General features: G+C 44.3%; 1 pseudogene across 1 annotated transcript; it reads left to right on the forward strand.

Annotated features, from left to right (window-relative positions):
• The first annotated feature begins 1,468 nt into the window (after positions 1-1,468).
• Positions 1,469-26,044, forward strand: LOC147277513 (putative disease resistance protein At1g50180; annotated as a pseudogene). The gene is made up of 5 exons (XR_015124096.1): positions 1,469-2,347; positions 9,823-9,829; positions 14,732-15,068; positions 17,161-17,868; positions 25,707-26,044. The product of XR_015124096.1 is annotated as a putative disease resistance protein At1g50180 (transcript).
• Positions 26,045-26,087: the final 43 nt, after the last annotated feature.

The following is a 26,087-nucleotide window of genomic DNA, read 5'->3' on the forward strand; positions in this document are numbered from 1 at the left end:
AAGGAGTTTTTTATGAGAAATCATGAGTGAGAGGAAACGGGTGGGTCGACAATTCTGCGCAGATGTGAGCCGGGTCGCCCAACCTGCTGCTTGCAACATGACGTTTCTGTCCCAGCCAATGAGATACAAATGACATCATAACTAAAGAGTAATGTACGTGTTTAATTTATCATTTTTAGAACATATATGAGGTTGACACCTAGCTACTGCATGTGTATTAACGACATCTCAATTAAGATGACATTAAGGCATCGATCAGCTCCCACCTCATGTGGTCAGTTAATTAGGATAGTAAAATAATGTGGTTGCAAAAGCTAGCATTGATCTTGAACTCTTGATTATAAATCCTGATATGAACATATAGCTCCTTTGCCTAATACGAACAGCAGGCAATTTCCAGGAGCATCGATCCCCAACCAATCAAGTTTGGTAAACTTATGGGAAAACTTACTGAAAGACCTCCAGGCCCCAGTGCCAGCTGCATTTGTTGGTAGGACAGCATGCATGGTGAAATTGAAGAAGGGCGTGTACGGGTTGCTAGTACATGTCAGTTCAGCTGCATGCGTTGGTGAGAAAGTCAAAGTAGGATTTTTGGGAAACTACTAGGAAACTTACCAAAAAATTTTACTCCTACTACTGTTCTGTCACTTGTTGTTTTCTAAGTGTATGGGTTACCCAAGCTCGCTTTGCTTTCCAACAAGAACTAGAATAGTCTCTTAATTACCACCATATCACCATGAGAGCCATTAGAATTTAGTTAATTGAAGTGCTTGTACTGAGCCTGCTTAATGGCTTAGTAAGAATAAAAGATGGAAATGAAAGATTTAAGCTTGGAATTTCCTCTAACAAGTAAATATTATTATATATGTAACTAATTATTCTGAGTCTTCTCTACTATTGTTATTCTAGGAGCTGTATATGGATAATGGCCACACATGTGAGCACAAAGACATTTTAATTTCATATATTTACATATTTATTTATCTTTCCAGTAGTACAGCCACCGACAGTCAAAGCAAAAAAAATAAAAAATAAAAAAATTGGGAGAAAAACAAAAAAGTCAAATATATATCGGTGGACTAGCACTTGAACTAATTGTGATATACAAGTATACAACAAGACTCTGCTTCCAGTAGCATTTGATCATAGTTTTCAAATTATGGTGGGCTACTTTTCTATAGCTTCACATTCATAGCTTGTTAGCTGTATATCAATTAGTTTGTTTTAAAAGTGGGATACCAAAATGTGTGGTGCAAATATCTTATCCAAACTTCAAACTTTGTTCACATGTACAATATTGCTAAATAATTTATCAACATTGCTCTTCTAGATAGCTTTGATTACTCTTCAGATTTCCGCAGCCACACATCTCTCTCTCTCTCTCTCTCTCTCTCTCTCTCTCTCTCTCTCTCTCTCTCTCTCTCTCTCTCTCTCTCTCTCTCTCTCTCTCTCTCTCTCTCTCTCTCTCTCTCTCTCTCTCTCTCTCTCTCTCTCTCCTCTCTGAATCATACATAAACGAATAGAATATTGCTTCATTCAATCACTGCTAATAAGCTCTCAATCTCTCATATCATCAATCTGATCGAAAACTAAATCTGGTTTATTTGTTTCCCTTTCGGATCGAGAAGAAAATTAATATGGCAGAGGCTGTTGTTTCATATGTGGTCGAAAGGGTCGGAGACTTGCTCACTCACGAAGCCACATCCTTGTATGGAGTCAGAGGCCAAGTTGAGCGTGCACGGACCGAGCTACTATTCATGCAGGCCTTCCTCAAAGATGCAGATGCAAAGCAGAAAGACGATGCAAGAGTACGCATTTGGGTTGCCGAAATTAGAGATGCTGCTTATGATTTGGAGGATGTCATTGCCACTTATGTCGTAAAAGTGGATTCCAAGAGGAAAGGAGGTATGAAGAATGTTCTGAAAAGATATGGTTGCATCTTCAAAGAAGGAGTTCATTTACACAAGATTGGGTCAGAAATTGAGAACATTACAACCAAACTGTCGAACTTGAGGTCATGTTTGCAAACTTATGGCATAAGGATGGAGATTAGGGAGACTGGAGGTCCTAGTACTTCCTTGCATTTGTCTGAGAGGCAACAACTACTGAGGCGAACTTATTCTCATGTTATTGAACATGATGTTGTTGGGTTAGAAGACTCAGCAAAGGAAGTGATTATGCATTTGGTGAAAGATGAAAATTGTCCCCGAGTTGTTTCTATATGGGGGATGGGTGGTTTGGGAGAGACCACTCTTGCAAAACAAGTGTATCATCACAAAGAAGTGAGACGCTATTTTGATTGTTTTGCTTGGGTATGTATTTCTCAACAATTTCAAGTAAGAGATGTGTTGATGCAAATTCTCGTAGGGTAGATGCAACAACTTAGATAAGATGATCTGGCTGATCAGGTGCTTCGCTGGATGATGAAGTGGATACTGGTTGAGATCTTCCTGCAGACAAAAACAAGATCAAAGGAGATGGACCGGTGTGGTACCAGCCAAACACACTCCGATGATGAAATCAGTGGTGATGTTTGATGGTGGATAAGGAAGAACAAAGGAAGAACTTGGGAGAATGGGAAGAACAAGGCAAATGTTCTGGGTTATTCTCAGCAAGTTAGGTAGGCTCTTTTGTGGATGGGAATGCAAGTGTTTTTCCTGTATATCAGTAGCTTACTAGCCCTTTTATTTTGCACATATCACTTGGTATATATAAGCAAAGGAAACCTTAATGAGTAAGATACCTGCATGTGAATGAATGGTTGCCAGAGACCCACGCACCTGGTCAGACCTAGTTGCATGCTCAGCTGTTTGCTTCCTCAGCATTCAATGCTGCATTGAATGCTCCATTAAATGCAAGGTTGGAGGGTTCAGATAGACTGCTCCAACATTCATGAATGCAGGCCTGATATTCTATCTGTCAGAAGAATGTGTCAGGTGCATTTAAGTGTGGTTGTACATCCTGGCGTGATCTTCCTGGGAATGGCGGCGGAGAGCCAAGCCGAGCCGATACGAACACATGTTCCCATGCGAAGACACGAAGTCCATATGTGGTCGGATCGGACATGGGATTCCAGGCCGAGCCGGTCCATAGATTGGAGTCTTTCCGAGCCCTAACTGGTCGACGCCAGAACTCGGAAGGAAGCCATCTCTTGTGCCGAGCCGAGCCGAGCCGGGACGATCGTGGGAAGATGGACACTCGATCCCATGGAAGATCATCGGTTCGGCTCGGACCGAACAAGGAGGGGCGGTGTGGAGATCCGGTCTGAGCTGGTAGAGGAAGTGCTGATCAGTGATGACGTGGAAGTCAAAGTTTGACCACTGAGAATTGACTCCGAGGTGGACGTTTGACCAGCCACGTGTCGAGCTGTGACTGGCTGTTCGGATTGATGTGGATTTTCCCACAAACAGGAGTCCCCCAACTTCCGATCCGAGCGGGCAGTCGTGGATTGGAAGTTGAAGTGTAAGGGCTACCCCAAAGATAGCAGGTTGCTCGATCCGAGCCGAACCCTGCGAGCCCATATTCCCGAAGATCCGAACACAAGACGACTTGTGATTGGCCAAAATATTTCAGGGACATGTGAAGGGACGTTTGGTTTTCTGCATGGGGGAACGTAAGGGTCACCTCGTTATGGGTATTTTTGAATGCTTGACAGGTGTCAAGATGTGGCATGCGAAGCGCCAGAAATGAAGGGCTGAGATTTGATTTGCATGGGGTATAAAAGGCCCCCCTCTCTCTCTCTTCCTGTTCACTTTCCAGCTTTTCCAGAAATCTCCACTCTCTCTCTCTGCGAATCCTCTCCTCCACCGCGAGTCCTCTGCTATCTCCGTCGTCAGTGCAGCAGTCCGGCCGCAGTTCCGACCGAGCGTGGCCGTAGGCGAGGTTGGTCTGAGTGTGTGAGGGGTGGAGACTTTGGGCGGAGGAAAACCAGTAAGTGATTCTCCTCACTTTTGAGTTTTTTGTATTTTCGGGTTTGTGGGTGTGTGTTCTTGGTGTTCTTGAGAGAGACTGTCTTTTGATCCAAAAAGCAAGAGAGAGAAAAGTGAGAAAGTGTTTGTAATGTCTGAGACTGACTCGAGTGGCCGGCTCGGCTCGGGAGAAGCCTTTGAAGGAGACAGTGAGGCCGAGATGAGCCGAAGTCCATCGGTGGGTGAGGCCGAGCCGAGCCGAGGCCCACCTGCGGGTGAGGCGAGTTGGGACGGGTTGTCCGAAGAATTGGACGAGGCCGGCTCGGCACTAAATCGCAATCCAAGCGGAGAGCGCCGAGCCCGAGGGGACCAAGAAAATCCCGAGATACTGAGTTCCGACTGGGAACAAGGAACGGCCGAAGGGGGCGACGAAGAGCCTCTCGACGTCGAGCCGATCGCCACCATCCCGAGCAGACTCACCTCAGGCTCGGATGAAAGGGACAGGGGTCACGAGGCGTCGACCTCGGCTCAGGGGGTGACGGGGAGTCCGATCGACCCGGACTTCTACGAAGAATTGGCGTGGAAGGCCGATCAAATCCCCAATGAGATGACAGAGTATCATCTCAGGGATTTGAGGGATAGGTACTCAGTCCCTGACTCCGTGCTGATGAGGTTGCCGAACGAGGGGGAGAAGCCGAGCCGACCCCCAATTGGATGGGTGACAATGTACCCCGAGATGTTTGAAAATGGGGTCCGGCTTCCCCTGCATCCCTTCCTGCAGGACTGGCTCGCGACGATCGGCGCGGCGCCGCACCAGCTGAACCCGAACGTATACAGGATCATCCTGTCCATGCACATCTTGTGGCACAAAGTGCACAAGTGTGTGCCACACAAGGATATCCTGTTCTGCAATTACGCGCTGAGGTCGAAGCAGAGCGAGCTCGGATTTTATAACCTCCAGGCGTACTCGGGACCACTCTTCGGTGGGAATCCCTCCTCCCAGAAGACATGGAAGAAAAGATACTTCTTTGTCTCTGGGGATTGGGAGTTCGCCGATCCGAACAGAATCACCTCGGCTCGGGTCCCCAGAGCTTTTAGAATTCCAGGTGGGCATTGGGAGTTTGGGGCCGGTCCGAGGACAATTTGTATATGTCTTGTAATAATTGTATTTTTCCTAACTCTTTTTGGTTTCGTCTTTGCAGTCAGCTGGGGCAAGTACAAGCTCCGAGGCGAGCTCAAGGACCAGATCGCCGCGATCAGGGACTCACCAGCAGAATACTTGTCAACCAAGTTTCTGCTCGGGGAAACCCAGATCAGACAGAGCGGAATCTCCTGGTTTGTACCCAGGTGGAATCCTCGGGCAGAAAGGGGAATGGCGCCCACCGAACTGGAGGCTCGCCTAAGGAGGAAGGCTGCTCGGAGCGTCCAGAGGAGGGCCGCAGGACGGGCCCCCGCCGAGCCGGTCCAGGCTCCTGCCCCAGCGGCAGCTCAGCCTAGATCTCCTGCGCCGAGACCGGTTCGGCAAGCGGAGAAGAGGAAGGCTCCCCAGGCCGAGGCCCCGGTGGAGAAGAGGGCTCGGGCCGAGCCCGGCGGTTCTGGTGCCGGAGCGTCTGGTTCGGCGCCCCTCAAGGCGGTGGAGGTAGACCCCGGCCTCGAGCCGTTCGTCACGGGCCTTAAGCGCGTGATGACCGCGAGGGTGCAGGAGGGGCTGTGGGCCGATCATGGCGAGCCGGGCTTCAGCCACCAGGCTCTGATCGCATCCCGCCAGGCCATGTTGGTAAGTCTCTTTTACTTCGGATTTCGTCTATTCGCTCGGCTCGGATTAGTAATGAATTTGTTTTTTTTTTTTTTTTTTTTTTTTTTTTTTTTTTTTTTTTTGCAGCTCGCCATGAGGCAGTTCGAAGCTGCCAAGGCCGCCGTCGATGCCGAGGCGAAACTGGAGAGGTTTCGGGCACGAATCCTGGAGCTAAAAGAAAAGCTAGCCGAGGCCGAGCGGACGGTCAATGCCGAGTGTGAACGGTCGGAGGGTCTGCGGTCCAGGCTGGCCGGGAAGGAGGAGGAGGTCGCTCGGCTCGGCAAGGAGCTTGCCTCTTCAGAGCAAAAGGTGGCCGACCTGGGGCAACTTGCTGACCAGCTACAGCGAGATGTTGATGAGGCTGAACGAAGGGCGGCCGAGTCTCGGCGTCGAGCTGGGCTTCCAAGCGCCCAAGCACTGGCTGATGCCCACTTTGATGGGTATCAGGAGCTCTTGGAGGCGATCAAAGCGAAGAGGCCGGACTGGGATGTCTCATTCCTCGGCGAGTCCGATGACGAGGGGGAAGATACCCAGGGGAGTCATCAGGATGAGCTTCCTCCTCTCGATCGCCAAGTCCCCGCAGAAGCCGAGCCGACTCCGGAAGACCCTCCACTGCCTGCGTACGAGCCGACCCCGATCCCCCCGGTCCCCGAATCCGATCCCAACGCTGAGATGCAGATCGGCGGGGTTGAGGTGGTGCAGCTCGGCGAGGAGACGCCCGAGGAGTCAACTGAGCCGATCCAGGAAGGCCCTGCCGAGCGATCTGCATGATGGCTTATTTTGCTTAATTGTAAAGTTTATGTTTTTTTATATTTCTCCCCGAGCCGAGGTGTGGCTCGGGTTTGACTAATTTTGGAACATATTATATTTTGGATTTATCTCGTTTAATTTTATCAGTATTTTCTTTTTGTGATACAAGTTGTTGTCAGTTCGGCTCGGAAATTAAGCTAAAGACAAAACTAATAACACATGGACAAGAAAATGATAAAAATGAAAAACATAATAAATTAGAACTTGGAGATCGGCTCGGCATGCCGATCGTGATGAAAATGAATGGTAATGATAAATTAGAACTTGTCTTCGGATCAGCTTGATAAGCATAACCAAGATAAGTAAAAATTTAAAGACCCTAGTCATCTCGGATGGGCTCGGCATACCCATTGAGATATTTAGGAATGCAGTTTTTTGAGAAAAATATTCAAACCTACTTTCAGATCGGCTCGGTATGCACGATGAAAGTTTTGGTTGGAGTGTATATTTTTCTTTTAGAAATATCCTGTTGAACGTTAGGACTGTAGGAAGTCACTTCGGCTCAGACAGGGATTTTTATAGACCTGATAAGTCTGTACCATGCCGAGCATTGGGCCGAAAGTGGCGCGCTAGCTCGGCACGGGAGTTTATAGACCTGATGAGTCTGTAATATGCCGAGCATCGGGCCGGAAATGGCGCGCCCGCTCGACACATGAGTTTATAGACCTGATGAGTCTGTAATATGCCGAGCATCGGGCCAGAAATGGCGCGCCCGCTCGACACATGAGTTTATAGACCTGATGAGTCTGTAATATGCCGAGCATCGGGCCAGAAATGGCGCGCCCGCTCGACACATGAGTTTATAGACCTGATGAGTCTGTAATATGCCGAGCATCGGGCCAGAAATGGCGCGCCCGCTCGACACATGAGTTTATAGACCTGATGAGTCTGTAATGCACCGAGCGTCGGGCCGAAAATGGCACTTCGGCTCGGCACATGGGTTTACTATTTTTTTCGAAGGAAACACTTAGATCTTTCCTCTTTGTTAGAAGTGTATAGGAGTGGAGTCCCCAGTGTTTGCTTCGAAAAATAAGTAGGAAAATGAGTAGAAATGTGTTTATCCTTTCATTGATTGGAATGGGTGTTAGGTCGGACAGTCCCCGACCCTAACTACATTTTTACTGGTAATAAGTCTTCAAGTGTTCAGCGTTCCAGCTATGCTTGAGAGGCTTACCAGCCAGAGTGGCCAAGTTGTAAGTGCCGGGCTTGACTATGCCCGTGATTCTGTATGGTCCGGTCCAGTTCGGATCGAATGAGCTCTCTTTGATGGCAAGGGGATTCTTTTTCATGACGAGATTGCCCAATCCGAAGCTTCTGGGTCTGACCCTTTGATTGTAGTACTTGGCTACCCTCTGTTGGTAGGCGGCTCGGCAGAGATTGGCGTCGGTTCGCCTCTCCTCGACCATGTCCAGGCCGAGCCGAAGTCCGGTGTCATTGGTCTCGGGATTGTATGTGCCGGTCCGGAATGAAGGAGTCCCCATTTCGACCGGGACGACGGCGTCAGTTCCGAACGCCAATGCATAGGGTGTTTCCTTCGTCGAGTTGCGATAGGAAGTTCGATAAGACCAAAGCACCTCTGGCAGGAGTTCAGGCCAATTTCCCTTACCATTATCTAGTTTAGTCTTGAGGGTTTTCTTGATGATCTTGTTGATGGCCTCGACCTGTCCGTTCGACTGCGGATGGTAAGGCGCGGTGAAGCGCAAGTTGATGTTCAGACGTGAACAAAAACTCCTGAATTTCTTGCAGTCGAACTGCTTGCCATTGTCCGCAATGATGGTGTGCGGCATGCCGAACCGGCAAATGATGTTCTTCCAGACGAAGGTCTCCATCCGTTCGGCTGTGGTTGTGGCTAGGGGCTCGGCCTCGGCCCATTTGGTGAAGTAGTCGACTGCTACCACTGCCATGGTGACTTGCCCTTTTGCCTTCGGCATAGGGCCGATCAGATCAAGTCCCCACTGCGCGAACGGCCAGGGGCTGGATATGGAGGTCAGCAACTGGGGAGGTTGATGGGGAACCGCGGCAAATTGCTGGCATTTGATACAAGCGCGAGACAGATGATCTGCGTCCTTGTTCAGTGTTGGCCAGAAGTAACCCTGTCTGATCGTCTTGTAGGCGAGGGCTCTTCCTCCAGAGTGGTTTCCGCATATCCCCTCGTGGATTTCTCTCAGCACATCCTGACCTTCTTGGGGAGTGACACACCGTAAGTAAGGCAGGGAGAAACTCCTCTTGTAGAGCTGACCATCGATCATGCTGAACCGAGCCGACCTCGTTTTGATGAGACGTGCTTTATCCCTCTCCGGGGGAAGGATCCCGGAGACCAAGTAGCTGATGATCGGCGTCATCCAGTTCGGCTCGGCCTCGGTCTGCATAATTGCGGCCTCGGTTTCGGCGGTGCTAGGTCTGTCCAGGATTTCGACTGGAACATGCCTGGCGGATCCGGTGTCTGTGGCCGAGGCCAAGCGTGCCAAGGCGTCGGCCCTGCAATTTTCTGCCCTCGGGATTTGGGATATTTTGTATTCGTGGAAGTTCCCAAGTAGCAGACGAGTCTTCTCGAGGTAAGCAGTCATGCTGGGCTCTCGAGTCTCATACTCTCCCAGAATCTGATTGACGATTAGCTGAGAGTCGCTGAAGATGTTTAGTTTGGTCGCGCCGAGCTCCTTTGCCAATCTGAGCCCGGCGATGAGTGCCTCATACTCTGCTTCATTGTTTGATGCTTGAAATCTGAAGCGAAGAGCATACTCCATCACAACTTGTTCTGGGGAGATCAGAACAAGCCCGGCTCCGCTTCCCATGGCGTTGGAAGATCCGTCTACATAGAGGGTCCAGGTGAGGAGATCAACCTGGCCGCGTTCGCCGATTGTGTTCGGATCGGCTGCTGTTGTCATAGCGTCGGTGCGTGGTGGATCCTCCGTCGAGGTGGTTGACTCACAGATGAAGTCCGACATGGCCTGACCTTTGATGGCCGTCCTGGGACGGTAGATGATGTCAAACTCGCCGAGCTCGATTGACCATTTGATGAGCCGACCCGAAGTCTCTGGTTTTGCCAGGATTTGTCTGAGCGGCTGGTCCGTCAAGACAACGATGGAATGAGCCTGGAAGTAGGGCCTTAATTTCCGAGCCGAGCTAACCAGGGCGAGAGCCATTTTCTCGAATTTTGGATACCTGGTCTCGGCATCGGCGAGGGCTCGGCTCGTATAGAAGACGGGGTGTTGTACACCGCCGACCTCTCTCACTAGAACTGAGCTGAGAGCCGAGTCAGAGACAGAGAGGTAGAGAAAAAGTTCCTCACCTTCCTCTGGTTTGGATAAGATGGGAGGTTCCCCCATGTGCCTTTTCAGATCTTGAAAGGCCTGCTCGCATTGGGGGGTCCATTCTATGCTCTTCCCTGCTCCCCTTAAGGCTTTGAAGAAAGGGAGGCACCGGTCAGTAGATTTTGAGATGAACCGGTTCAGGGCGGCAACTCTTCCAGTCAGACTCTGGATTTCCTTGCGTGTCCTTGGGGGCTTCATGTTGATCAAAGCCTGGATCTTCTCCGGATTGGCTTCAATCCCCCGTTGGCTGACCAGGTAGCCCAGGAACTTTCCTGACCGAACCCCAAAGACACATTTGGCTGGGTTCAGCCGCATCTGATACTCCTTCAGGACTCCGAACATGTCTGAGAGGTCCTTGACGTGATCGTCCGCCTTGATGCTCTTGACCAGCATGTCATCCACGTAAACCTCTACGGATTTGCCGATGGAAGAACGGAACATGTGGTTGACCAGCCTTTGATAGGTGGCTCCGGCGTTTTTGAGGCCGAAGGGCATGACCTTGTAGCAGTACATGCCGCGATCAGTTATGAAAGATGTGCCTTCCTGGTCGGACTTGTGCATCAGGATCTGGTTGTATCCAGAGTAGGCGTCCATGAAACTGAGGAGCTGATGTCCTGCTGTTGCATCGACGAGCTGATCTATTCTGGGCAAGGGAAAACTATCCTTGGGACAAGCCCTGTTCAGATCGGTGAAGTCCACGCACATCCTCCACTTCCCGTTGTTCTTTTTCACCATGACCACGTTGGCGAGCCAGTCGGGGTAGTTGACCTCCCGGATGAACCCGTTGTTTTGCAACTTGGTTACCTCTTCAGCCATGGCGGCGTATCGAACCGGATCGTATGACCTCCTCTTCTGACGGACCGGTTTGCATCCCGGGTCAGTATTCAGCCTGTGGGTGATCACGTCAGACGATATGCCTGGCATGTCATCGTAAGACCAGGCGAACACTTCCGCGTTGGCACGGAGGAAGTCAATTATGGCGGAGCGCTGCTCGGGGCTGATCTGAGTCCCCACTCGGACGAGCCGATCCGGTGTCTCGGCCGAGATCGGCACTTCTTCCCAAGCCTCGGCGGGGAGGGGCCGAGAATCTGAGCTCGGCTCGGAAGTGAAGTCGAATGTCTCCGCCCTCGGCCACCTGCCCGAATCGGCGATGGAGTCAAGCTCCTGCGAGTTCGGCAGCTGACCCTTCTGCTTGATCGAAGCGGCGTAGCATGACCGAGCCGAGCACTGGTCTCCCTGAATGACAATGCAGTCGTCGCCCACCGGACATTTGATGAGGAGGTTGGCGTAATGGACGATGCAGTCAAGGTCGACCAGAGCCGGTCTGCCCAGAATGATATTGTAGGCTGACGGCCGCTTGACGACAATGAAGTACGTCATGCAGGTCTTCTTGATCGGCCCCTTCCCGAGCGAAAGGGGAAGGTAGATGTGTCCGAGGGGTTGAACCACTTCTCCCCCGAACCCGACCAAGGCAGGTGTATCGGTCTCCAGCTTATCCTCGCCGATGCCCATCTGCGCGAACGCAGAGTGGTAGAGGATGTTGACTGAGCTCCCTCCATCGACGAAGGAACGCGCGACGGTTGTTCCGGCCACCTCAGCCACTATGACGACCGGATCATAGTGGGGGAAGATGATCTCGTTTGCCTCGTTCGGCTCAAAGGTGACCGGCGCCCAGTCCTTCCGCTGTCTTTTTGAAGTGTTGGGCTGATCTGCCTGGATCGACAGGGACTCGTGAGCTTGAGCCGCCTGTCTGACATACTCCTTCTGGGATCGGTTAGAGCTTCCCACGAAGGTCGGTCCCCCGCCGATTGATCCGATGGCAGCATCCTGGACCTCGATGGTGTTGGTGGGCTTCTTCGGCGCGGCCTTGGGCACCCTAGGCCCACCGGCCAGGAATTGATTGATCTTACCCGCCCGGGCAAGAGTCTCAATCCCGTCGCGGAGGGCGTAGCAATCACCCGTGACGTGGCCGTGATTGGAATGGTATTTGCAGAAGACGCCCTCCTTGATTTTGTCCGGGGGTGGTCCCTTGATCTCCCTTGCGACTGGGAGTTGATCCTTGACCTTGGAGTAGATTGTCTCCAGACCGGCGTTGAGGGGAGTGTACTCCGTGTACTGGACAAACTTGGGTCCCTTGCCCAGAAGTTGGCGTGGCTCCTCGGTCCTGGTCTTCTTGGGTTGGACCTGGGGTTTGGGACTTGCGACCTCTCCCTCCTTCCTCTTGGCCGAGGTCGGCCTGGGATTCAGGGCCTCCACCTGGGCATCCCACTCCTCAGCCCGCGCCCACTTAGTGGCTTCGGCAGAAAGCTCATCGTAAGTGTAGGGAGGATTCCTCATTAGGTGGGAGCGGAGTCCCCCGGCGTGCAGACCCTGCATGAGGGCATTCTTAGCTGACCTATCGTCGCAATCGTCGCACTTCGTGTATTCGATGTTGAAGCGGATTAGATAGGCCTTGAGGCTCTCCCCTTCCTGCTGTTTGATGAGCGACATATCGTTCAAGTTGTAAAGTCGTTCGGATACAACCCGATATCTCGCCAGGAAGGCCCTCCGGAGGTCGGGGAAAGAGTCGATGGAGTTCGGTTGGAGGGTTCGGAACCAACTCCGAGCCGAGCCCTTCAAGGTCGAAGGGAAGATTCTGCACTTCGTGGCTTCAGATGCCTGGCGGGCCTCCATGGCGTATCTGAAGCTGTCAAGATGGTCGTAGGGATCCTTGGTCCCGTCATACTGGTCCATCTTGGGGGGCTTGGTGTCACGAGAGACCTCAGCATCCATAATTCTGCTGGTGTACGGGAGGGGGAGTTCCTCTCCGTGGTCGGCCCTACCAGTGTACCCCCTGGAGACCTCGACATGTCCGAGCCGATCGTGGACGCTTCGGATTTGGTCCTGGACCAAAGTCCGAACAAGATTTTCCACATTGGGTGGGGTCGGCTCGGCCACATTCTCTCCTGAGCACTCGGCCCGGTTGCCGAGTCTCTCACTCACCGGCTGACGAGTGAGCCTTTCGCTCGCCGGTTGCCGATCGGTCATGATCATGGTAGATCCCAGTCGGTCGCTCACTGATCGCCTCCCCGAGTGAGCTCCTGATGGGGAAGGATCCTGGTTGGCGATAGGGCCGAGTCTATCCCGAATCGGGCCCCTGGTTTCAGTTGAACCGGCCGGACTGTTGGCCCCCAATCTTGATTGGGCCGGGGGTCGTCGGTTTGTATTCGGGTCGGCACGGTTTCCGCCCGAGTTCCTGGGGGCATGCTTCCCGAAAGCCGCCTGTTTTTGCTGAAGAAGACGGTGGGCGTTCAGGCATTCGGCCTGTTCGGCCGGGGGCATGTCTCCGAAGCCCGGGAAGACGTAATCAGAATCCTGCCGATCGGTCTGGTCGTTCGGCTCGGCAGGAATGCTTTGCCGAGAAGGAGACGGTGAAAGGACCTCCTGCTCGGTTCGGGTCCGGCGCGATCGGAAACCCGATCCCCCACTGTTCTCGAGCTGAGCACGATGGCGTGCAAGTTCCCCGGCCAGCTCGGCCTGTTTTGCGAGCAGCTCGTTATTCTGCTTCAGGAGTGCATTCTCAGCGGCCAGGTGTCGCTGACTCTCCTTAAGGAGTTTGTGAGCGGCTCGGATTTTGGAGGAGCCTTTGGACTTTGGTGTTCTGGGGAGTTGTGCTCCCCTCGTTTTCTCAGGTGTCTCAGGCTGATGTTGTTCATCATTCTGAGACGCTCCTGAAGAAGAACTGGTGTCCCGATAGACGGTAGCCATGATGACTTGTTTGAAGGAAGAGCTCAGCGCTTGCAGTGATGAGCACAACGGCTGAAGTCGATCTTCCCACAGACGGCGCCAATCTGTTGATGCAAATTCTCGTAGGGTAGATGCAACAACTTAGATAAGATGATCTGGCTGATCAGGTGCTTCGCTGGATGATGAAGTGGATACTGGTTGAGATCTTCCTGCAGACAAAAACAAGATCAAAGGAGATGGACCGGTGTGGTACCAGCCAAACACACTCCGATGATGAAATCAGTGGTGATGTTTGATGGTGGATAAGGAAGAACAAAGGAAGAACTTGGGAGAATGGGAAGAACAAGGCAAATGTTCTGGGTTATTCTCAGCAAGTTAGGTAGGCTCTTTTGTGGATGGGAATGCAAGTGTTTTTCCTGTATATCAGTAGCTTACTAGCCCTTTTATTTTGCACATATCACTTGGTATATATAAGCAAAGGAAACCTTAATGAGTAAGATACCTGCATGTGAATGAATGGTTGCCAGAGACCCACGCACCTGGTCAGACCTAGTTGCATGCTCAGCTGTTTGCTTCCTCAGCATTCAATGCTGCATTGAATGCTCCATTAAATGCAAGGTTGGAGGGTTCAGATAGACTGCTCCAACATTCATGAATGCAGGCCTGATATTCTATCTGTCAGAAGAATGTGTCAGGTGCATTTAAGTGTGGTTGTACATCCTGGCGTGATCTTCCTGGGAATGGCGGCGGAGAGCCGAGCCGAGCCGATACGAACACATGTTCCCATGCGAAGACACGAAGTCCATATGTGGTCGGATCGGACATGGGATTCCAGGCCGAGCCGGTCCATAGATTGGAGTCTTTCCGAGCCCTAACTGGTCGACGCCAGAACTCGGAAGGAAGCCATCTCTTGTGCCGAGCCGAGCCGAGCCGGGACGATCGTGGGAAGATGGACACTCGATCCCATGGAAGATCATCGGTTCGGCTCGGACCGAACAAGGAGGGGCGGTGTGGAGATCCGGTCTGAGCTGGTAGAGGAAGTGCTGATCAGTGATGACGTGGAAGTCAAAGTTTGACCACTGAGAATTGACTCCGAGGTGGACGTTTGACCAGCCACGTGTCGAGCTGTGACTGGCTGTTCGGATTGATGTGGATTTTCCCACAAACAAGATGTTTGGAAGACAATTTTAATTAAACTTATTTCGGCAACCCAGGAGCAAAGGGAAGAAATTGCAAAATTAGAGGATGGTGAAATAGCCAAGAAAATTTATCGATTCCAAATAGAAAGGAGATGTTTGGTGGTTCTTGATGACATTTGGAACATCGAGACGTGGGACATTCTGAAAGCTGCATTTGCAGACCGAAAAGCTAAGAGCAAAATATTGCTTACCACACGCAAAGAACCAGTAGCTTTGCATGCGGACCAAAATGGTTTCCGTTATCAGCCCTTGCCACTAAATGAGGATGAAGCTTGGAATCTATTTGAGAAGATAGCAGTACTTGGAAATGATGCTATAGGTATTTTCTCACTCAACCCCTTTATCTTTACTTTTCTTATTTACAATTTGAGCCTAATAGATATCTGTGCATTCAATTTAATTTGCTCTACTTCAGGCTTTTTTGGATATATACTTCAACCTTCTTGTTTTTAAGTTTTGAGTGCAGTCCTTCTTTTTATAATTGAAGAATCCTAATTGGACATAAATTTCAAATATATATTGTCAAATATTACGTACATACATGATATTTTTCAAAAATATAATTTATGAGTGTAGCATGGATAATGTAAATTCTTACATCTCTCCATATTACAGGAGATATATGCTTGACTATAAAGTGATAAATAAAATAAAAAATGAGATAGTCTTTAAATCATACAAAATGAAAAGTTGAAATAAAATAATAAAGAAGAATGAAATAGTGGAGAGACATCCCTGTCCCTATTTCTCTGTTTGCATGAGAGCGCGCAGCTTCATTGCTCGAAGCCAACCCATTGAAATGGAAGCATACAAGCCAATGAAATCCAGCTTCTAAATTTCTAATTGAACCCATTGATTTTAATTATCCAAATATGATATTGTGTTAGAAAATGAATAGGAATATTAAACTTGCTAATTGAACCCTATCCCAAACGTCTTTCTGTCCTGTTAGACAAATTATTAAACTTGATGCATTCTCATTTTGTTTTCATAATATCATGAAAATAAAAATATATTACAAGAGACACCAATTTAAACTTTCTTCTTTTCGTAGTTGGAGTTTAAGGGCCAGTTTGGTATTGCTGTGAAAAAAAACAGCTGTGAAGTAAATTCAGCTGTAAAGTAAAGCAATTCAGTGTTTGGTAAACTATGTTTTTAAAAGTGTTGTGAGTGCAAAAAACAGTATCAAAGTGTTTGGTAAATGTTAATATAAAAATGATGTGACCGTGTATAATTACTAAAATGGACATGATGCTGAAAGTATATTTCACTTATTTGTTTGGTAAAAATAATATGTTTTTTTACTTGTTTTTGAAATTTTTTACTACAAATTTTTATTAGCATTAATTTTTCTAAGAACAACATTATTAAATAAGTATGCCTATTATTTTTGTAGGTATATTATAATTTTAATCCTATAAATAAAATATCATAATTAATTATCACAATATAAAATATAATTAGCAATGAACATATTTTTTAATTTAAAATAGACAAATAAAAATTATAGAAATCAATGAGGGTATTATGGGTAAAATAAAATATTCATTGTTGCTGTGAGTCACTTCAGCTTTCAAAAGCATCTAGAAACCTGCTTTTTGTTTTTGTTGTGGGGAGTTGAGAATTGTGGGGAAAAAAAGTTTTTTATTTTTTTACCAAACACCAAAACTGCTGTAGGTGATTGAGAATTGTCATCCACAGCAGCTTTTGGATTCTCCACCGCAATCCCAAACGGGGCCTAAATTCATTTTAACAATGGACATTGCTCATAAAATGTTTTACTTTTTCTTTTCACTACTACAAAAAGGGGTATTCTTGGCGGACAATGCTGGCGGATTAGAGGTGTCCGCCACAAATGCTTAAGCATTCCTGGCGGACGATATTATCCGCCAGGATTAATCAATTCTGGCGGTTTATTCCGCCAGTATTGATCAATACTGGCGGACCAATCCGCCAGAATCTAGTCAAAAAAAATACTCCCGCGCCTCACTCATTCCTGGCGGATTGGACCGCCAGGATTGATTAATCCTGGCGGTCTAAACCGCCAGGAATGAGTGAGGCGCGGGAGTATTTTTTTTGACTTGCTCCTGGCGGATTGGTCCGCCAGGATTGATTAATCCTGGCGGTCCAAACCGCCAGGATTGAGTGCTTAACCTAATCCCTCCTTCTTCTTCTCTTTTCTTTTCTCTTCTTCCTCGCGCCGCATCTTCCTCCTTCTTCCTCTTCTTCTCTTTCCCTTCTCTTCTTCCTAGCTCGCGCCGATTCCTTCATCTCCTCCATCTCCTCCATCTTTCTTATTCCTGACGAATTAGTTCCGCCAGGAATAAGTGATTTTGTAGTAGTGTTTATATTGTAATATTGCTAATATAAAAAGTTTCATTGATTTTACTTATTATTATTATATCTTTCAGACTCTGAAATTTACAAAATAAAGAAAGAAATGGGAAAGATCATGCTTCAACATTGTAAAGGTTTGCCACTAGCCATCAATGTGCTCGCAAGACTTCTAGCTAGAAAGAAAACAATTAGCGAGTGGGGTACAGTGCATGCAAATGTTACTGTATACATAAGGAGAGGCATAGATCAGAACCAAGAATATGCAGGTGCATCATGGGTGTTAGCATTGAGTTATGATGATTTACCATATAACTTAAAACCGTGCTTTCAATATTTAGGCCATTATCCAGAGGATTCTGAGATTCCAGTCAAAAGATTGACTCAATTATGGCTAGCAGAAGGTCTTATCTCTTCAACACAACAAAAACAAGGCTTAGGGGAAACAATGGAGGATACATCATACAATTGCTTGAATGAGTTAGTGGAAAGGTGTATGGTTCAAGTTGGAGAGCGGGGTTCGACTAGAATCAAAACTTGTCGGATGCATGATCTTATGAGAGACTTGTGTCTGTTAAAGGCGCAAGAGGAAAATTTTCTCCAAATAGTCACAATGCATCCTTTTTCTTCATCCATGGCTACGAAGGCAACACCAATGGGCAGAGTTCGAAGACTTGCTATCTACTTAGATGAGAATGCTGATAAATTGGTTCCATCAAGAGATGAGAGGAATTGCCACCTTAGGTCTCTATTATTCTTTGGCCTAAACAGATGGATGCCAAAAAGTGATTATGAATATTTCATTTTTTTGGTACCAATTTAGGCCCTATATTTGTTTCATAGCATTGTATATACATACATGATACATATGAATATTTCATTTTTTTGGTAAATGCTAAAAATTCATGTTGCACTTTTGGGATTCAATTGCTGGCTTTCTCCTACTCTGCAGCTGCACATAAAATTGAGAAGCTATGGAGAAGGGAGCATGTTAAACAGACTTTTCCCATAGATCAAAGAAGGAAAAGACATGTGACATGTCTTCCTCTAGGTTTAAGTGTGCAAGAACTGCATGTGACATGGAATCAGTTGAGCAATTGTCAGATACTTACTAAGATTTGAGAACTAGAAATTTACTTTTTTGTGGTGTTTTGCAGCAATTCAATTACTCTGTAATGAATTTTTCTTGGTGTGTTGCAATTGTTTGGTGGATATATACTACATATTTTTTTAATAACCATTTAGACTTGTTTGTTTGTGAGTGGCCAAAAAACAAAAACACTTGTTTGTTTGTGTTAATGCGATTATCAAATATGCGTGTGTGCTGCAACAAAGAGTAAGTTCTTCCTTTACTTTAACAACACTATACAAATTGAGTGTTAATGTTTATGGATATTTTACTGTCATCATGGAAATGAGGTAAAAGTGCAGGCCTTCCCTTTTTCTTTTCTTTCTTTTTCTTTAATTTTTTTTTAAATGTGTTTATATAGACACTGATGCTTGCGTAGCCAACTTGCCCTTGGAGTTGGGTTACTCAACCCTTGTTGGGCCTCTTACCTTTGAGTACGTTTTGGTTGAGAACTTTATTGGGTTAATTTTATAGGCCCATGCGATTCTAGTGTTGTTTCTTTGTTCTGGCCTTTGTCCTTGGAATTCTCTTTGAATCATTTATGCCTTTAGTTACCCCTACCTTTTTTTTTATAGGCTGGAGTTTCTTAATTAATCGATTTGGAGGTCCTGTGTCGATACTCGATAATTACTGTTTAATAGTGGCAATGATTTGTTACTACTAAGATTAGGATTTTTTACTCCAAATGCTTGAATTTGTGTGTTATGTTGGTTTTATCTTTTCTTTGACATGTTTATGCAAGAAAAATTGAGATTATTTATATAAGTTGCTTTTTTTTTTTTTTTGCTTTTTTTCACTGTTGAACAATGACTGTAATTTCCAGTGTTGTACAGTGACATTTCTCCTACTGTGGAAAAAAAAAAAAACACATTTTTTTCACGTATTTCATTAAAAAGTTGATGTGGGTTGGGACTTTATTTTTTATAATTGACCTTATAAGAAAGCATATTTTCTATAATGGGCTTTAAAAAACACCCTTAAAAAAATCAGGTAGTCTTAAAGTTTATAAAACAAAACGATATGTTGAGATGAAAAAAAATGAAAAATGAAATAAACAAAGTGGTGGGTACGTACAGCTGGGAAAGACATCCCTTGAAAGTTTGTATTATGTGATTTATTTACCTAATTAACTTGATTAAAAACACTGGACCCCAATTTTTGTTTTATATGATCACTCAGGGACTAATCAAGCAGACAAAACTCTAACGACATAGTGGCTAAAATCTGAAGACACAGATTGACTTGTAACTCAAAAAATAACTTTTGTAAACAACACAAATCAAACACACCAAAGAATTAAGTGACAACCTATGCACTCAAAGGATCCATCAGTGTAGGCATCCCAGTGCTATCAACAACTAAAGTGGTGTGTGAGCAGATTTTCAAACTTTCATTTAACATTCAAAAGGTTAAGTTAACATGCATGCTAAAGTAGAGTGTGTGATATTGTGATAGAATTTCTAGATTAATAATAAGCAACACAATAGAAACAAATAACGAACAAGGCACAAGATTGTTCACCCAGAAAACCACTAACGGTTAAAAACTGAGGGTCTTTTTCAACTGACCAAGTAATCCAATATCAATGGTTTCAATCCAAGCAATCACACAACAAGCTCAATCACTAGACTAATACTAAGTGGCAGCTTCTTACCATTGTGCATCATTGTGCAAACACCTTGAAGTTAGCAATCAATCATTCATATCATTGGCAGCTCCTCCTTGAGCTCTTCAACGCACGGCACCGATCGCAACTAAACAAGTGGATTCCAATGATAACGCTGTGAAATAATATGCAAATTTGGATTCTTTAAAAATTAGCCTTCTCAAGCGAAAGACATGAAAAGGCTAATGGAGAATCCTTAATCTAAAATCTAAATGATAGTGTTTATGAATATGTGAAAAGATTTAGAACAACACTCAAACCTATTCAGATTTTAGAAGGTGAAAAACAAGTTAAGAAAATCATTTAGTTTTTGAAAATCAAAAGCATTTTGTTACTTGAAAAGGATGAGCATACACCCACAAAAACGCCCAAGCTGAAACGCAGCAAGAATACCCACAAAAAAATATGCTCATCAACCCACTCAGAAAAAGCTAGACCATTACACCCATATACCCCGTACAACACACACACACACACATTCACCATATCTGCCCGTACCACGCGGAAGCTAGCCAATTAATGGTTGTCCGCAAGAGACAAATAAAGGGCATATTCCTTTTGTCCTAGAGTGGTATCCTAGTACAGCTGGGGATAAGAATGTGGAGCTGTATAATCAGATATTTCTTTATTTTGCAAAATTCAGAAATGGGGAAGAAGATGAATAGTGCTGAGGTGTGTGAGTGAGTGGCGTGAAAATGATAAGAAGCAAGATCTGATCTGATTGATTCAGTGAAAGAACCAATTCATGTGCTGTGCATATGCATGTTTAGAAAAACAGAAATTGGGCTTTAAATGAAATGGGCTTTAAGAAACAAATCTCGAAATGGCCCACTGAAGTGACACTGTCATTTAAGTGTTAACCACTGTACGTGAAGAACATTGTCCTTATGATCAGTGAATGACTAGTCAAATAGACACAAAATTGTTTTTCGTGAAATGCATGAAGTGTAGTATACCTTAGATCTTTTTGCATTGCAACTTCATTCTTGATTTCTTCAACACAAGAGATCTTACCCTTAATTCTAGCGTAGAGCTTGTGAGTGAATAATTAAAAAATAAATACAATAGTTTTGACAAGGAAAAGCCAATATATCAAATCCTAGAAACTAACATCCCTGACCCTATTTCACAGTTTGAGAGCAGCTTTATTACTCGAAGCCAACCCATTGAACTGGAAGCATTCTCAAGGGTAGGATCGATCCTCCTTGACCGAAACACCTTTTTAACACATTTTCAAACATCCTTCTCAATCCCTAAAATATGTAAATACATTTAAATACATATGAACAGAATTCTAATCACCTAGAATGCATGCAAAATCTCTCAGTCACATTACCTTTACTTAAGAGATTAAACATCGAATCATACCTTTCATATTCGCTTTGATCCTAAACCTTGATCAACATATTTCACTTCACACTTCTCTTGATACAAACTTGATCTATTTTACTCAAAAGCTTTATCATAAATTAATGCTTACATAATAATGTGTTTTGTCTTAGGAAATTGCCAATTAAAAAATCTTACATTAGCACGAGGGACTCAGAGATGGACATCAGCCCACCCCATTTTTTTATAAAAAAAAAAAAAAAAAAAAAAAAATTATATGTATTAGTCTTGACCCAAATTACAACTTTCAGCCCAATACCCAACTAGTTTCAGCCCAATACTTTATCTAATACCCAAACCTTATCAATTGACTTATTTCTTTCCAATACCCTCACTAACCCAGACGCAAAAACAGATCTTTGCTTTAGAGTTTGGACAAGGCGTGACCACCTCAATGCATCCTCTGCATCTTTCCTCTCTTTTGTGCTTTTTGAATCACTCTTCTTCCCTCTCAATCAGCGAGTCAATAATTGTAAGTGCTATCAACCTAGCTCTGTCATTTGTTATTCTTAATCACTCCTCTTTTATAATATAATGAGTGGTGTTATTCCCACCCATCAGTCTTATTTTCCCACCCATTTGTAAAAAAAAAAAAATTTAATTAATTACAATTCTATTATTTTATGAAATTACTAAAAAAGACAAATGTAAATAAAAAATAAAATAAAAGAAAACTATGGTTGCCATGGCAGCCTTAATTGAGAGTCTATCTGCCATGGCGTGTTGTACATTGGAGCCTCTACTTGATGGGGCAGTGGATTGATTTCAGTAGAATTATCATATGTTTCGAAAAGAGATTGCTTAACAAATTCATGGACTAGACATATATATATATATATTATACATTCACACAATAACTCTTCTATATATTTTTTATGATCGATAAACCTTTAACCATTAGGCACTTACCTATGAGGCCATTAGCATTTACCCACTTAAGCTAATATGTAATCGTGGAGAAATATGGAATGACCAATCGAATAAAACTTATTCATGGAGATCTTCCATCATATGAAACCTAACTATAGAGAAGGTGTTGTGATTGCAGCGCTGCCATCCTTGGTAGCTTTATTATTATTTTTCTTTTCACAATTAGGGTTGATTTGGGAGAGAATGGGGAAGACCAAGGGAAAGGGAAGAGGGCAATTTAGGAATAACAAGGGTGTAATAAGTGGATTAGCGATTTTTAAAAATTTGAAAGAGGGTGAAAAAATATGTTGGGTGGGAATAGTGCCACTCTAATATAATTTTTTGTTTTTTTTTCGGTTTCTTTTTTATCCAATATTTTGTCTCACAACCACAAAGTGTTATTTGAGTTTCTCATTCACTCAACCCCAAAGTCTAAGTAAAAGGTAAATATTTATGTCCCCCTGACTAGTATATATTTTATAGTTTATTAATGAGATTCACTTGTACCGTCGTGTTTTGTTTATACAAATTTTATTTTAGATCAATGAAGTGTTTAACATGTTATGTGAATTTGGGAAATGTACTAAAACAAACAAGATTCAGCCGAAATTTCATAACAAAAATTTCACTAAGAAAAGTGAGAACTAGTTGGGAAGTCCAGCTCATCCCATTATAAAATCTTGGGTCCGTCTGTGGAGGGACTACTATCTGATTATCCTATAAAATAATAAAATAGGCTAACCTTTATTATATATAACACTTAAAATATAAGAAGCCCACTTTTTTTTTTCTGGTAAGTAGAGGTCCACCTTAGAAAACAATCCTTAGTTACTTGAAACACCGTAAAAGAGGCATATTCTTTTAAGGACAGTACTTGGGTCACCCTCTGAAGATACCCCAAGGTCACCCCACCCCTCAAAATTGCAATTTTGATAATGCTGGCGCATGATCGGAACCGTTCACTTTTTACATTACCTATTATAAATCATCTCTGAAAAAACCAACTCAATCGGAAATCGTTTGGTTGTATAATTGTTGTTGATTAAATATAAAAAATTAACGGTTTAGTCAAAAAATCACTTTTAATCGGAAACCATCGTTACTTGCAATCATGAGTAGGAAACGGGCGGGTCGACAATCCTGTGCAGATGCGAGCCGGGTCGCCCATCCTGCTGCTTGCAACATGTCGTTTCTGTCCCAGCCAATGAGATACAAATGACATCATAACTAAAGAGTAATGTGCTTAATTTATCATTTTTAGAACATATATTACATGAGGTGACACTTACTGTGTATTAACGACATCTCAATTAAGATGACATTAAGGCATCGATCAGCTCCCTCCTCATGTGGTCAATTAATTAGGATGGTAAAATAATGTGGTTGCAAAAGCATTGGTCTTGGTTATAAATCCTGATATATATGAACATATGGCTCCTTTGCCTAATACGAACAGCAGGCAATTCCAGGAGCATCGATTCCCAACCAATCAAATTTGGTAAACTTATGGGAAACTTACCGAAAGACCTCCAGGCCCCAGTGCCAGCTGCATTAATTTGTTGGTTGGAAAGCATGGTGAAATTAATTGAAGAAGGGCGTGTACGGGTTGCTAGTGTCAGTTCAGCTGCATGCGTTGGTGAGAAAGTCGAAGTAGGATGAAACTCAAGCAGGGCCAAGCTTTTTGGGAAACTACTAGGAAACTTACCAAAAAATAATACTCCTACTACTTTTCTGTCACTTGTTTTTTAAGTGTGTGGGTTACCCAAGTTAGCTTTGCTTTCCAACAAGAATTAATTAGAATAGTCTCTTAATTACCACCACATCACCATGAGAGCCATTAGAATTTAGTTAATGAGACATTAGACGTACTATTGAAGTGCTTGTACTGAGCCTGCTTAATGGCTTAGTAAGAATTAAAGATGCATGGAAATGAAAGATTTAAGCTTGGAATTTCCTCTAACAATTAGGAGAGAAATATTATTATGGGCAATGTTAATGACATGAAATTTTCATGTCAATTAAATCATTTAATACATCTAATAATATATTTACTATATAAACTTTTAAAAAGACTAATATAACTTTGTTTAAAATTCTACAAAATATTAATTAAATTACAAAAAGGTTTCACAACAAAATTAAAACCTCTACATATACGTTCATCATTTTTTTCCAATTTTAGAATCCTAAAAGACTACTTAGTATATATTTCAATATTTATCTTTGCAAAACTTGAAAGTTGAGAAGATAACAACAATCTATGGGATAAAATAACCTAATAAATCAAAGAAAAACAAAGATTCTACTGCTTGAATAGAAAATCAAAGCATAACCATTTTTCCTAACTCACGTACTCCATCAATATTAATCTAATAAGTAGCTATTGTCATTTACAACTGCAGAAGGAAACAAAACCGAGGTTGCCATGGCTAGTGAGTTGACCAAGTGACCAAGACCATAGATTGCATAACACGTATACACCATCAATATTGATCTAATAAGTAGCAGTTGGATTCTACTGCTTGATTCAATTCTAAAGCTTCATTACGCTCTTAATCTTGGAAGCGTAGAGGGAGTAAATAACTGCCTGGCCTCAAATTGAATAGAAATGAATTACATAAACTTTAATGAGTCTTTAACCATTTACTGTTCACTAGTTATAAAACTCAATCCCCACTCACCATTATTAATCCAGCTTGTAATTCAACCACAATGATTTCAGTTCTAAATATAATCCTGATCTACACAGAGATACAAATAAATTATTCTAGATAAGAGAATTTTATTCTTAAAGAGAATAAATATTGGATTCTTGAATAGAATAAACAAGTGTTAGATCATTTGAGAGAAGATTTAAACATTGGAGCCTTGGAGTTGGAGAACATTAATTCAAAGTTGTTGTTGGAGAACTTCAACGTGTGTTGTAGATTATAGGTTGCAGGTTTTGAATCTTGGAGGAAGATAACAAATTAACAATGTAAAGTAAACTATAGCCATTAGATTTGGGATGGGTAAGATAGTCTTTCAATAAAAATGATATTAATTTGATTTAAAAAAATATATGATGATGTGTATAATCACCAAAAAGAAAAAAAAATGATGTGTATTATTTTACTTTGCCACATATAATTAGGGCACACGAATTTCATTCCAAGATAGGGCACAAAATCTTTTCTCTATTATTATATATGTAACTAGTTATTCTGAGTTCTCTCTACTATTGTTATTCTAGGAGCTGTATATGGATAATGGTCACACACCTGAGCACAAAGACACTTTAATTTCATATATTTACATATTTATTTATCTTTCCAGTAGTACAGCCACCGACAGTCAAAAGTAACTTTGAAGTTAAAGACAAACAGTAAATAAAGGCAAAACAAATGACTAGGGGTGAGCACGGTCCAGTACAGTCCAGTTCCCCCCCTAAACCGTGCACTGGACTGGTGAAGGTTATTCAGTCCGGTCCGGTGCTAAGAACTGGACGTGAAGCACTAGAACTGGACCAAACTGATCTGTAACTGTTCCAGTTTGGTCCAGTGCACTGTTTGAGACTGGGGCTCGAGACAGAGGAGCCGAGAGGGGAGATCGAGACATGGAGACAGAGGGGCTGAAATCACAACCTACTGAACAAAAACAGTGCACTGGACCTCGAGACAAAGGAGCCGAGAGGGGAGATCGAGACACGGACACAGAAGAGCTGAGATCACAACCTACTGAACAAGAACAGTGCACTGGACCTCTAGACAGAGGAGCCGAGAGGGGAGATCGAGACACGAAGACAGAGGAGCTGAGATCACAACCTACTGAACAACAACTTGTTGCTCATCACCCTTCAGACAATTCAAAAGTGCAGCATATTTACTGAGAGCAAGTTTCTGCAGGCTGAATCCATGTTACAGCTTGCATGA

This window comes from Dryas octopetala, chromosome 8 (genome assembly GCF_963921425.1).
Source record: "Dryas octopetala chromosome 8, drDryOcto1.1, whole genome shotgun sequence".
NCBI lineage: Eukaryota > Viridiplantae > Streptophyta > Magnoliopsida > Rosales > Rosaceae > Dryas > Dryas octopetala.